The sequence below is a fragment of the Neofelis nebulosa genome, chromosome 1 (genome assembly GCF_028018385.1).
Source record: "Neofelis nebulosa isolate mNeoNeb1 chromosome 1, mNeoNeb1.pri, whole genome shotgun sequence".
In the NCBI taxonomy this organism is placed as follows: domain Eukaryota; kingdom Metazoa; phylum Chordata; class Mammalia; order Carnivora; family Felidae; genus Neofelis; species Neofelis nebulosa.
Window position 1 is genome coordinate 89,113,142 of NC_080782.1, and position 14,449 is coordinate 89,127,590.

At 36.0% G+C, this 14,449-nt stretch overlaps 1 long non-coding RNA gene across 1 annotated transcript; it reads right to left on the reverse strand.

Annotated features, from left to right (window-relative positions):
• Positions 1-9,847: 9,847 nt before the first annotated feature.
• LOC131510434 (uncharacterized) lies at positions 9,848-12,531 on the reverse strand. The gene is made up of 2 exons (XR_009261056.1): positions 12,270-12,531; positions 9,848-11,459 (listed from the first exon to the last, which is right to left on the reverse strand). It is a non-coding gene; the product is annotated as an uncharacterized LOC131510434 (long non-coding RNA).
• Positions 12,532-14,449: the final 1,918 nt, after the last annotated feature.

Here is a 14,449-nt window from a genome sequence, read left to right on the forward strand (position 1 = left end):
AAACAATCAGCAAAACTAAAAGGCAACCCATGGAATGGGAGAAGATATTTGTAAACGACATATCAGATAAAGGGTTAGTATCCAAAATCTATAAAGAACTTGCCAAACTCAACACCCAAAAAACAAATCATCCAGTGAAGAAACGGGCAAAAGACATGAATCGACACTTCCATTCCAAAATCCAGATGGCCAACCGACACATGAAAAAATGCTCACTATCACTCATCATCCGGGAAATACAAATCAAAACCACAACAAGATATCACCTCACACTGGTCAGAGTAGCTAACATTAACAACTCAGGCAACAACAGATGTTGGCAAGGATGTGGAGAAACAGGATCTCTTTGGCACTGCTGAGGGGAATGCAGGCTTGTGCAGCCACTCTGGAAAACAGTGTGGAGGTTCCTCAAAAAATTAAAAATAGAACTACCCCATGACCCAGCAATTGTACTACTACATATTTTTCCAAGGGATATAGGTATGCTGTTTCGAAGAGGCACATGCACCCCCATATTCGTAGTAGCACTATCAACAATAGCCAAAGTATGGAAAGAGCCCAAATGTCCACTGATGGATGAATGGATAAAGAAGATGTTGTGTATACACACACACACACACACACACACACACACACAATGGAGTATTACTCAGCAATCAAAAAGAATGAAATCTTGTCATTTGCAACTATGTGGATGGAACTAGAGGGTATTATGCTAAACAAAATTAGTCAGAGAAAGACAAATATCCTATGACTTCACTCATATGAGGACTTTAAGACACAGAAGAGATGAACATAAGGGAAGGGAAGCAAAAATAATATAAAAACAGGGACAAGGACAAAACATAAGAGACTCTTAAGTATGGAGAACAAACAGAGGGTTACTGGAGGGGTTGTGGGAGGGTGGATGGGCTAAATGGGTAAGGGACATAAGGCATCTACTCCTGAAATCATTGTTGCACTACATGCTAACTAATTTGGATGCAAATTAAAAAAAAAATAAATTATTTTTAAAAATTAGGTTCCATCCTTGGCAAAGGGAGAAGAGCTCCTATTTATCCCAACTGTTCCACAGATAACAAAAATACATATGGAGAAAATATGAAAAACAATTATCTGAAGACATGGGAATATGACCAAAAGCAATAAAAACTGGAAGGGACAGGAAAAAATTAATTGCTAGAGTTAATGACACTAAGTAAGCTTCCTATTTTTGTGGTATTTTTGGCCAGCTGGTGTCATACTTGGTAACTAAAAACTAGATAGAAACCTGCTGTCTTACTGCCTTAAATAACTAATATTCAATTAGGCTAAAAATTTTGAGTAAGTAGACACAGAGGAACAAAAAAAAAACTGATGGAAAAAAAACAAATAGAAAACAAGTAATAACGTCATAAAATTAAATACCACCAGATAATAGTTATATTAAGTATAAATTGGTTAAAAACTCCAGCTAAAAAGCAGCAAACAAAAAACCAAAAAAAACTCTTTGAAAGGATTAACAAAAGTGATAAACAGCTAGCTGAATGATCAAGAGAAAATAAAGAGAAAACACAAGTTTTCAGTGTCAAGAATAAAGGGTGTATCACTACAGATTTTAAAGACAGTAAATGGATACTAAAGAAATATGTAAATATCTTTATGCCAATAAACATAACAATTTAAATGACATAGACAAATTTTTTTAAATATTACTTTCTTTAAAGGGATGCCTGGGTGGCTCAGTCAGCTAAGCATCCTACTTTGGCTCAGGTCATGATCTCAAGGTTCATGGGTTTGAGCCCCATGTTGGGTTCTGTGCTCACAACTCAAGAGCCTGGAGCCTGCTTTGGATTCTGTGTCTGCATCTCTCTCTGCCCTTCCCCTGCTTGCTCTTTCTCTCTCTCAAAAATAAACATTAAAATTTTTTTAATAATAAAATATAACTTACTCTAAAGACAAAAAAATGAAAAAGAAAATCTGAATAGCCCTTCAACTGAAGAAACTGAATTTTTTTGTGAAAAACCTTCCCATAAAGAAAGCTCTAGGCTTTGATAATTTCATTGGTGAATCCTATTAAACATTTAAAGAAGAAATAACACCTGACATATATAAACTCTTTTAGGAAAGGTAGCAGGAGGGAGCACTTCTCAAATAAGTAAAATGTAGCTATTTTAAAAGCAGTGCAATATAATTTTAACAGAGAAAACATTAGACATTTGAGCCTTTAACAAAGTAAGAGAGTTAACTTTCTTAGTTCATTCGGGCTGCTATAACAAAGTACCACAGAATGAGTAACATAAACAGAAATTCCTTACAGTTCTAGGGGCTTGGGGAGTCCAAGATCAAGGCACCAGGATGGTTGCATTCTGATGAAGGTACCTTCCTGATTCAGAGCCCGTGCCTTCTTCCTGTGCCCTCACAAGGTAGAAGGGGCAAGGGATTGCTGTGGGATTTTTTATAAGAACACTAATTTCATTCATAAGGACTCCATGTGACCTAAGCACCTCCCCAAAACCCCATCTCCTAATGCCATTATCTTTGGAGGTTAGGGTTTGAACGTATGAATTTGGAGAGGAAACAAAAAATTCGGATCATAGCACTATCGTTTCTAGTATATAAACAACAGCAAAAGGGATACGAAGAGTTCTCTACATGGTTTAATAGTTTACATTTTCCTTTTGTATTTTAAAAGGTAGCTTTATTATTGTTTCTTTGCTCATAAGTTGAATAAGTCATAAATATACAGAGTAAAGAAAACAAACAAAATAATAATACAAGCGTTAACACTCACAAGAATGTAGACAATGAAAGGGAAAATCTTCTTCTTCACTTGCCATACTCTAGTCTCCATTTCCTTTCCCCAGAGGCAACCAGTTTTTAATTTCTTTTTAGTTTTTATGTTGATATCCTCTGCATGCATAAGTATATATGTATGTGTATATATATATATATATATATATATATATATATATAATTTTTAAGAGACTTCCTTAAAATATAAAATAGTGGAGGGGCGCCTGGGTGGCTCAGTCGGCTAAGCGTCCGACTTCAGCTCAGGTCACGATCTCGCAGTTCGTGGGTTTGAGCCCCGCGTGAGGTGCTGTGCTGACAGCTCAGAACCTGGAGCCTGTTTCAGATTCTGTGTCTCCCTCTCTCTCTGACCTTTCCCCGTTCATGCTCTATCTCTCTCTGTCTCAAAAATAAATAAACATTAAAAAAAATTAAATAAAAAAATATAGAAGAGTGGAACATTTTAAAATTATTTAAGTAATCATTTGACCACTTTATTTTCTCTCTGTATTCTCTGTTATACTTCTCAAGACAGGGGGAATTGGATAGTCATGGGTACTTTTGGGAACTGGTGAGGGGGCAATTGAATTGAGGAAATCATTTAATTTGTATTTAGGGGAATATATTTGGGTGGTTCATAGTCAATTTGTGAAGTTAACTTTTCTTACCAACACTCCCTCATGTAGGAAAAGCCTTAGGAATTCTCCTTCTCACTGTGCTGACTCATCCAGGAAAACTGTGGAGCCTGGAGTTGTGATGTGAGTGTCTCATCTACCTAGCGCTAGAGGTTATATAGATAGCCTGAGGTGGTGGAAGATGAATAAGGTTGATATATACACAGCTAGAAGACAGTTTGTAGATTAGTCTTCCAATAATCAGAAATTGAAAATTATAGGGATGCTTGGGTGCCTCGGTCGATTAAGCATCCGACTCTTGATTTTGGCTCAGGTCATGGTCTCAAGGTTCATGGGTTAGATAGAGCTTTGCATCGGGCTCTGCACTTACAGTTTGAAGCCTGTTTGGGATTCTGTCTCCCTCTCGGCCCTTCCCCCTCTTGGTCTCTATCTCTCGCTCAAAATCAAAATAATAATAATAAAAAAAGAAATGCAAAATTTTAAGGAAAGTAAATGAAGAGTAAAAAGTACTATAGAAATTCCAGGCAAATGGGGCACCTGGATGGTTCAGTTTGTTAAGCATCCAGCTTCCACTCACGTCATGATCTCAGGGTTCATGGGTTCAGCCTGACTCGGTGTCAGGCTCTGTGCTGCCAGCTCAGAGCCTGGAGCCTGCTTTGGCTTCTGTGCCTCCCTCTCTCTCTGCCCCTCCTCCACTTGTGCACACTCTCTCTTTCTCTCTCTGTCTCAAAAGTAAATAAATAAACATTTAAAAAAAGAGAAATTCCAAACAATTAATAAAAATAATATATTATTTTTACTGAATTATTTTACATTTGTAAACCTATCTTTATTTAAGATTTATAAACTTGTGGGGTGCCTGGCTGTCTAAGTCTGTAGAGCAGGTGACTTTTGATCTCAGGGTTGTGAGTTTGAGCCCCACATTGAGTATAGAGATCTCCTTAAAAAAAAAAAAAAGTTTAAAGATGTATAAATTTGTAAAATTTTACAATTTGTTCTGATTTCTTTTTCTTATTCTAAATATTCACTTTTTATCCAACTTTTAATTTTTGAATTTCAAATTGTTTTAAAGAGAAACCCCAAAGTTGTATAAGCTTCAGACTGTACAAAAATTAGATCTTCCCTGTTTAAGTTGTAGGAGAAACTAGGGAAGAAAGACGTGAAATTGATCAAGGGCAGGATACAGATGCCCCTTAATTCTATACTTTAAGCAAAAAAGAAGAAATATATATATATATATACACACACACACACACACACACACACACACACATATATATATATATATATACATATACATACATATTTATAATGGAAGTTAAAATTTAAATGTCTAAAAGCAGAATACAGTAAGATACATAATTTCTAAGCCACTAAAACAAGAATGCAAGCTTGACTAATTCCACAGAAGGTAAGAAAGAAAAAAAAAGTAAATAATATAAAATAAAATGGCAGGAAGAAATATAATCACAATAAATATAAATAAGTTAAATCCTCCTTATTAAATAAAACCCATGTCTCTTGGGCTTTCAAAAATCTAGCTATATACTTTTGAAAAGAGTAAAGGAGGGGCGCCTGGGTGTCGCAGTCGGTTAAGCCTCCGACTTCAGCCAGGTCACGATCTCGCGGTCCGTGAGTTCGAGCCCCGCGTCAGGCTCTGGGCTGATGGCTCGGAGCCTGGAGCCTGTTTCCGATTCTGTGTCTCCCTCTCTCTCTGCCCCTCCCCCGTTCATGCTCTGTCTCTCTCTGTCCCAAAAAAAAAAAAAAAAAAAAAAAAAAAACCGTTGGAAAAGAGTAAAGGAAAATGGGCTTTGAATTATATTGGAATACACTTCTATCAGAATCACCTAGGAACTTAATTCTAGAATCACATAGGTAAGTCATTACATTAGAATCAGGGGGTAGACTTTGGGATAAAAGGATTTCCTTTTTCAGGACTGTAGAAATTAAGTAGATATGTTTGGTATATCTGGCACTGACACTATGACTGCTTCTGGAGAACGAAATGGGGTACTGATGAACAGGGTAGAAGGTCCATTTACTTCCACTCTTCACCATATGCTTTTTGGGGCCCTTTTGAACTTAGTCTCATCTTTTTTTTAATTTGTTTTTTTTTTACCAGTTGAAAAAATTGTTTACAAATTGAATAATTGTAATGTTTACTCAAATAATTAATAGGTTAAATAGAATATTTGGGAGAGGTCATCACCCATATGCAATTATGTGATTTATGACAAAGGTTCAAGTCAGGGGAGGAGAGGGTGATTTTTTAATTAAATGATTCTGGATCAAAAGGAGTTCTATATGAAAAAAAGAACCCTGACCCCTTCCTCACACTATATATAAAATTAACTTAAAATGGATAAAGATCTAATGTGAAGAGTAAAACAAAGAAACTTCTAAAAGAAAACGTAAGAGAATAGCTTCATACCTTTAAGGTAGCCAATGTTTTCTTAAACGCAAAAAGCACTAACTATGGAGGAAGAGACTAATAAAATAGACTTCATTAAAATTAAGATCTTTTGGTAAATAAACCTATCTTAATAAAAGGGTAGGGAGATTGCTGCTCTGGAAGGTCCGTAGTTCTGGCATTTGCAGAGGCCCTACCTATAAGAACTACTAAGTGTAATTTGTGGTCCTTTTGGAAAGGACGTGGCTTTGGGGAAAAAAATCTCTTTAAAAGACAATTGGGACAATTATGGGTGTTTGAGTATAGATGAACTATTAAAGAATGTACTTAGTTTTAGAGATACATGCTGAAGTTTTAAGGAGTGAACTATATCTAATTAATTTTAAATTTTTTTTTTCAACTTTTTTTAATTTATTTTTGGGACAGAGAGAGACAGAGCATGAACGGGGGAGGGGCAGAGAGAGAGGGAGACACAGAATCTGAAACAGGCTCCAGGCTCTGAGCCATCAGCCCAGAGCCTGACGCGGGGCTCGAACTCACGGACCGCGAGATCGTGACCTGGCTGAAGTCGGACGCTTAACCGACTGCGCCACCCAGGTGCCCCATATATCTAATTAATTTTAAAATGTTTCAGCAAACATAAGATAAAGCAAGCATGGCAAAATGTGAAATTTGTCCAATATAGACAATGGCATGTGGGTCCTCACTTTTCTTTATTATTCTGTGATTGAAAATAGGAACTTCAATAAAAGAAGGGAAAAAATTAAGATCTTTTGTTTATCAAAAGACACCTTTAATAGCATCAGAAAACAATCCACTGAGTGGAAGAAAAACCTAAAACAACTATTGACAAAGGACTTACATCCAAAATGTATAAATCACTATTATAAATTAAAAAAAAAGACAACTCAATGTTTTAAAAAATGGGTAAGACTTGAATAGCCACTTCAAAAATGTAGATATCTAAATGGTCAACAAGCAGATGAAGAAGGAATCAATATCATTCTTTATGAGGGAAATACAAATTAAAACCATAATCAGTTACCAGTATATATGAAAGCTTTCAAAATCAGATTTCAAAAATCAGATACCACAACTCTTGTACATTGCTGGTAAGGTGTAAATCCATGTGACTCCTCTGCTCCTATCATTTCTATTTCCCCAGTCTCACTAGCAAGTTCTTATCATGCCACAAAATCCCTTTACTCATTATAAGGTGATAACTTTTCCTTTGTAGTTCAACCACCAATATCGAGCACATAATAATAGTTAAGTGTATAAATCTGTATTCCCTCCTTTCTTATTTATTCGTCCCACCTTTACTTTCTGTATGCTCCTTATTTCCTTATTATAAATCAAAGGGGCTTGTGTTTCCTCACTTATTAATGAAGGGATTCTCAATCTATCATATTCAGCTTAACAGGTAAATGGTTTTGCATTGATGTTACTAGCAGAGACATCATTTGGATAGCTCCTTAAAGACAGAAAACTTAACGTTTTGTATTACCCTTCAGGGGCTCTGTATGTACTAATCACTCTATAAGGAAGTTATAAATTTAACATGATTATGGTCAGAAAAAAATGACCAAGATATTATGGAAGTGAAGTTGCTCTCATAGTCTTGGCATGACAGGGGAATGACCGTCCTATTTTGTCTTGGTGTCACTTTCATTCTTTTTTTTTTTTTTTAATTTAACATGTATTTATTTTTGAGAGAGAGAGAGAGAGAGAGAGAGAGAGACAGAGTGTGAGCAGCGGAGGGCAGAGAGAGAGGGAGACATAGAATCCGAAGCAGTCACTAATGGGGCTCATCATACGGGATACACTAACTTATGGTGGGAATTACTAAATGCTCATTAGCAAAGCATTTCTGCAGTGGGGTATATAATAAAAAGCACTTATGTTGATTTTTATTTTCAAAGATTAATCATTTAAATCTGTATTATAGAGTCATTTTGAGAATTATGTGAGTTAATAATTTCAAACACTTAGGACAAGTGCCTGGCACATGGTAAAGCTGTCAGTAAATGTCATGGTGATGATGATGATGATGATGAATATCATCATCATCTAAAAATTTCAGATAGATTCATTCTTCTATGATTATCATGTCCTGGACACTGAGGCAGATTCCACTGATACCAGATTCCTCTTCAGAGCTAAAGATCTTGTTTCTCCAACTGCTGGGAATGCTGTTGGCTCACAGCTCTCAAGGTGTGAGCTGTATGCAGGAACTGCCTGTCCAAGGTCACATGCACTCGCTGGGGGCAGTCTTTATCTAATGACTGGTTATTGATGAGTATAAATACGCCCGGCTCCCTACCTCAACTTGGAATACCTCTGAAGGGCCACCCTGGCTTCAGAGCCATCCAGAAGGTTGGCTTAGGCTTTGTTATAACTCTATCACAGCCCAAATTCTCTCTCTACCCAATCCGGCATTTTACCTGCATTAAAATTCCCTAATAAGTGTTCCTGAAATGCAAATCTCTGTCTCAGGTTCTGCTTTCCAGGGCACATAACTAGAAACATCAATTGTTACTTAGTGGATTAAAAGACTCCGTTAACAAATGTATCCTTTTTTATTCACTGGTAATTATTAACACAAGGTTCAACTTTGATATATATCTATATCTATATCTATCTATCTATCTATATATAATTAAAAGATTAGACATTTGAGATCTTAAGTTGGTGGCAGAGACTAACAGAATAAATTATTAAATGAAATGTTTATCGTATTAAATATATCTATTTTTAAGTTTATTTATTTTGAGAGAGAGAGCATGAGAGAGCATGAATGGGGGAGAGGCAGAGAAAGAGGGAGAGAGAGAATCCCAAGTTGGTGGGGAAGAGGTGCTCGATCCCACCAACCCTGAGATCATGACCTGAACTGAAACCAAAAGTTGGATGCTTAACCAGGTGCTGCCTAAATATATTCTTATTGGAAAAGCTGGCAACATATTCAGCTATTTATCTGATGAATAGAAAGCATTAAAGGACATGTAAAGTTTTTGTTTTGCTTTTTGAAAACTTTTATTTAAAATTTTTTTTTCAATACTTTTTAAAAAGTTTCTATATGTATTTTGAGAGAGAGAGAGCGTGCACCGGAGGGGCAGAGAGAGGGAGAGAGAGAATCCCAAGCAGCTCTGAGCTGTCAGCACAGAGCCTGGTGCGGAACTCCATCCCACCAACTGTGCTTAACCAACTGAGCCAGCCAGGCACCCCTGTTTTTTGAAAACCTTGAACACAGGCAAAGTTAGTATACAGATTCTATTTGTCATGACAGGTTAGGTGATGCTGCAGTAATAAGCTGTAACAAAATCTTAGAGTCTTACACATAAAAGTTCTTATTCAGGCAAATCTACTAAAAGTCCAGGAACTTCTCCAGGGCAGCCCTTCATATAGTGTCTCAACACTCAAGACCCACTTTGTTTTTTTTTGGTATCTCCATCTCATCGTGCTGCTTCAGGATTCTTTGTTCCAGGAAGGACAGCATGGTGAATAGTGCACTGGAAGTGACACAATGCCTCTGGCCATTGTCTATCTTTAGACCTAGTAACAGGACCCCATCTAATTTGTAGAACTAAGAAATGCATATAACCATTTACATATCCAGGAAAAGGAAGAGAATTGAAAATATTGGTAAACGTTGGTAATGTCAGTCACAAGGACAGTCTTAGACACTAAGAGAGGCTAATATTTTCGTATCCATAAGGGTCATCTTATAAGACATTTCACTCTTGAAACAAACTCTCTGTATAGATCTTATGCTAGCACTGGAATTAATTTTAAGCTCTTGTGTTTATCATGAAATTTGAACAATAGTAAGTTTAGTTAACTATAAACAAAGACAATCAACAGCTAAAGTAGAACCTGACAAGACACGGATAGTCTCTTCAGTCATAAGATAAATAGTAAAAAACAGATCACAGTTGAGTGAGCTGTGAAAATTTATGTAAAAATCTCTTCCAGAGGCTTCCTTGAAAATGTGATGTAAAATTTAAAAACAAGAACAAAATATAAATAAAAATGCGATGTACCTGAATTTATTTCACATTTGACCATTTACACCTCTAAAGAAAAGGAGTAAAATTACCATCAAGTAAGTATACCTCACACCCTTCTTTCTATACCATTCTTCAACAAGAAAAAATGTTTCATATGAGAAACATTTCACATTATTGATTACAAGACAGTTCAGAGCTAAACATAAAAAAAGTCAATGAAAACAAAAATTGAATATAGATACATATTTCCTTGCTTTCCAGAAACTCGAAGAAAAACATAAATTTCTGTGTGTTTGTTTAGTTCTATAAAATTTACCACATATCAGAGATTAATGTAGTGTTCATTACAATTAGGATATAAAACTATTCCATTACTCCGAAGTAACTCCCTCCTGCTACCCCTTTATAGTCACACCTTCCCTCTAACTCTAACCACTGGCCCAACTGATGTGTTCTCCATCACTATAATTTTGCTATTTTGAGGCTGTTGTAGAAATGGAATTGTATCATATGTAACCTTTTGATACTGGCTTTTTTTCAGTCAGTATAATGGCCTTGAGACCCATATAAGTTTTTGTGTGTATGTTAATAGTTTGTTCCTTTTTTATTGCTGAGTAGTATTCCATGATATGAATGTACCACAGTTTACTCATTCACCCATTGGGTGGTCTCCAGTTGGCTGTCATAAAGATTTAATGAAAATCTATACACAGTGGCACCTAGGTGGCTCATTCAGACCTCCAACTCTTGATCTCAGCTCAGGTCATGGTCTCACAGTTCATGATATCGAGCCCCAGGTGGGGCTCTATGCTAACAGCATGGGGCCTGCTTAGGATTCTCTCCCTCTCTCTCTGCCCCTCTCCAGCTTGCATTCTCTTCCTCTCTTTCAAAATAAATAAACTGTAAAAAAATCTGGACACAGATTTTTGTACAAATTTAAATGTTCATTTCTCTAGAGTAAATATCCAGTAGTTGGATTGCTGGGTATTATGGTAAGTTTATGTTTAACTTCAGAAGAAACTGCCAAACTGTTTTCTAGGGTAGCTATATCATTTAACATTCCCACCAACAAAGAACGAGAGATACAATTGCTCCATATCTTGGCAGTACTTGGTATCATAAATATTTTTAATGTTAGTTAGCCATTCTAACAAGTGTGTAGTGGTATGTCATTGTGGGGTTAATTTGCATTTTCCTAACAGCCAATGATGTTGGACTGTAATGCTTTACACTTACATAGTGTTTTGCAATTTTACAAATATTCAATTAATTCTCACAAGTATAGCTATGTATTTCAAGTGATAAAAGGCTGATATTATGTAAATCTGGAAAAGACAGACAAATGTAATTACACCAATGCAGAATCAAAACAATTTAAAACTCAAAAGGAACTGGAGGTAATTTAGTCAAACTTCTCCATTTTACAGAGAATAGAGTCTCAGAGAGGTTAAATGATTTCTCACACAGCAGGAATCATACAAAAACCACACTTCTGTTGCTCGAATCTCTTCTATAATGTCCAGTCAAGTAGGTGACAATTTATGCTTGAATCCTTCAAGTGACTGGGAATTCACTCTTTTTTTTTTTTTACCCAGTTCTGTTACGAAGTGTTTCTTGACATTGGGCTGAAATGGCCTATAAACAAGTGAACAAGTCTGTAAGTGTTTTGACATTGAGCTAAAATGGCTTACTACAGCTCCTGCCAATGGATCTGGTTTCATCCTCTGAGACTTTCCTGAAGAAATGTGGTCCCTTTCCACATGACAGTACTTCACATATTTGAAGACAGCCATCATGCTCTCTAGGCTAAACATTTACATTTTCCTCTAACCACGTCTTAAATGAGCTCCTTTATCATTCTTCTTGCTTGTATTAAAACGGGTTCTAGATTTCTTACAGGGCAAAATACTGTACAAAATATTTCTAGTAACACAGCCAGAGTGTATACATTTTCCAATTATACATATTCACTGTAGGAGATAATGAAATTTCCTTGCCTTTCACATAGTGTGACTATTTTAAAAATTTAAGCTGAATACTTTATTTTTAAAATTGCATTTTTTGGGGATGTTTTATATGCACATGGCACAAATTCAAAATATCCAAGATGGTTTACAGTGAGAAGTCATGATCGTTAGCCTTCTAGTTATATTAGCCTTCTAATATAATATAATATAATATAATATAATATAATATAATAAATATATTGCACACATCCTATTTTTAAGACACATAATATTGATTATGATTATGACATCCCATCATATAGGCTATACGTATCTTTTAAATCATTTAATCTTAAATTTTTTTCTGATATAAATAATCTGTTATGGACTTCCTTATGTGTACTTTATGGATATATTTTAGATTATTTCTTAAAGCAGTTTCCTAGAAAAAAATAGCTACATAGTATAGTGTGACTTATATATAACTTTCCAGGGCTACCTGGGTGGCTCAGTCGGTTGGGCATCCAACTTCAGCTCAGGTCATGAACTCACAGTTCATAGGTTGGAGCCCTGTATCGGGTTCTGTGTTGACAGCTCAGAGCCTGGAGCCTGCTTCGGATTCTGTGTCTCATTCTCTCTCTGCCCCTCCCCCACTTGTGCTCTGTCTTTCTCTGTCTCTCAAAAATAAATAAATGTAAAAAAAAAATTAATTAAAAAAATAACTTTCAAAAAAATTACCATTTCATGTTTATTCCAATGGTATTCCATTTCACCACATCTCTGCATACATGGAATACTATTATTTATTGATTTTCTTTAAATTTGTTGTCTTGAGTTGCTTGTAATTGAGAATGAATGCATTTTTAAAATATGTTTTTATATCTTTATTGGCGATTTGTATTCCCCCCTTAGGGTGTTTAAGACCTTGTTAAGTTTTAGAAAATCAATTTGTGTGAGCTAGAATAAGAATATCAGCCCATGATCATATTCTTGAAAACTATTTTCTTTCCAGTTTATTAAACTCCTAAAGGTGTTTTACACACACATTAGGGTCTGTCCATCCCTCTACTATATGTAGTTAATTTTTAAAGAATTTTTACCAAATATAAGGCTTTACAATGAACACTTATATTGTAATACAGTTTATCTCTTTATAAGTCTGTTTCAGTCAACAGATTTTAAACTGCTGCAATCCAAGGGCAATACTTTAATCATCTTTCGAAAGCCTAATATAGAGTTTTATACAAAGTAAATGTTCCGTAAATTTGTGACATCTAAATGAGGGAATAAACTTAAAAATCCCTACTAGTTTGTTAGATTCTGCATGCATGGTTACAGACTTCCCAAATTTTATAAATTCTAATCATGACTATCTAGAATTTAGCCCAGAGTCAACATTAAGCTGTTCAAAGGCTTGCAAAATACTCTACCCTTTCCAACTTTAAACTGGGTAAAAACTTGATAAATATGTGTTCTGTATCCTCTCTCAAGTCAATGAAATGCAGTGTTGACCCAGATAGGGTTTGCGATTCTATACTAAAAAACCTCTGGAGATGCTGACTGCCATCTAGAATTCAGTACCCTTTGGGTGTTAAGGCATTCCCTGAAGGTACTATCATGTAGCTCCTCCCAACCCCCTACCCCTGGCCCCAGTTACTCATAAGTATAGACAAAAAATGTCAGTAATGCTTGTTGGGCACAGATAAATATTGTCTACTGTATATTTTATTGGTGTACTAGTCTAGTAACCCTCGGAAAAAAATACAATTAGACAAATGAATTCTGATTTGTAAACCCACACTATATTTGGTTGATTACTGCTTTCTTTTATAGATATTTACAGAGCATTTTTGTAGTAAAACCTTTTAGATTCTTCCCTAGGTCAGTGTGGTCCTGGCAGATAATTAGAGATGTGAGGGACTCTAAGTTGAATGAATAAAGTCCGGGTCAAGACAAGACTGAAGGAAATGTTTCCAAGTGATTGGATCTCCATTATTTATCACTGGAACCTCTTTACTTGTCCATAATCCTTTCTATTTATGAAAGTTTGTGACTTCCAGGTAATATCAAAAAAATACTTTTTCCTAGGGAAGTTTAGACAGGATTGAGTAAAATATTGGCATAAGGACAGCTATTACTACAGCGATTACTACTGCAAGAGGTGGGGTAGTAAAAAAAACATTTGTCAATCAAACAGAAGCTCTCTCAGATGACATGAAATACCCTTTGGGGAAACACTGAATATTGGCTTGGCTTCCTGGTTCTGGCAATGCATGGGGTAACCTTGTCAGGTCTCTGAATTTCTGACAATCTCTGTCCAAGCAGAGACTGTATGGTCAGTATTTTGCTAACTCCAGTGTGGTTCACATATTACCTCCACAGAGTCCCTCAGACTTTCTCCACCCTCCACTATCCATTTCACAACCACCTCCCCAGCCCCACCCATTCCTTCCACCCCAGCAAAACCTAATCTACTAGGGACATTACTAATTTCTCTTTAAACTCTGTGCAGTAGCTTTATAGGGCTGCCATAACAAACTGCTGGCTTAAAACAACCGAAATTTATTATTTTATAGTTCCGAGGCCAGAAGTCTGAAGTCAAGATGTTAGCAGGGCTGTACTTCTACTGAAGGATCTAGGATAAAACCTGGCTTTTGCTTCTTCTAGCTTCTGCTGGCT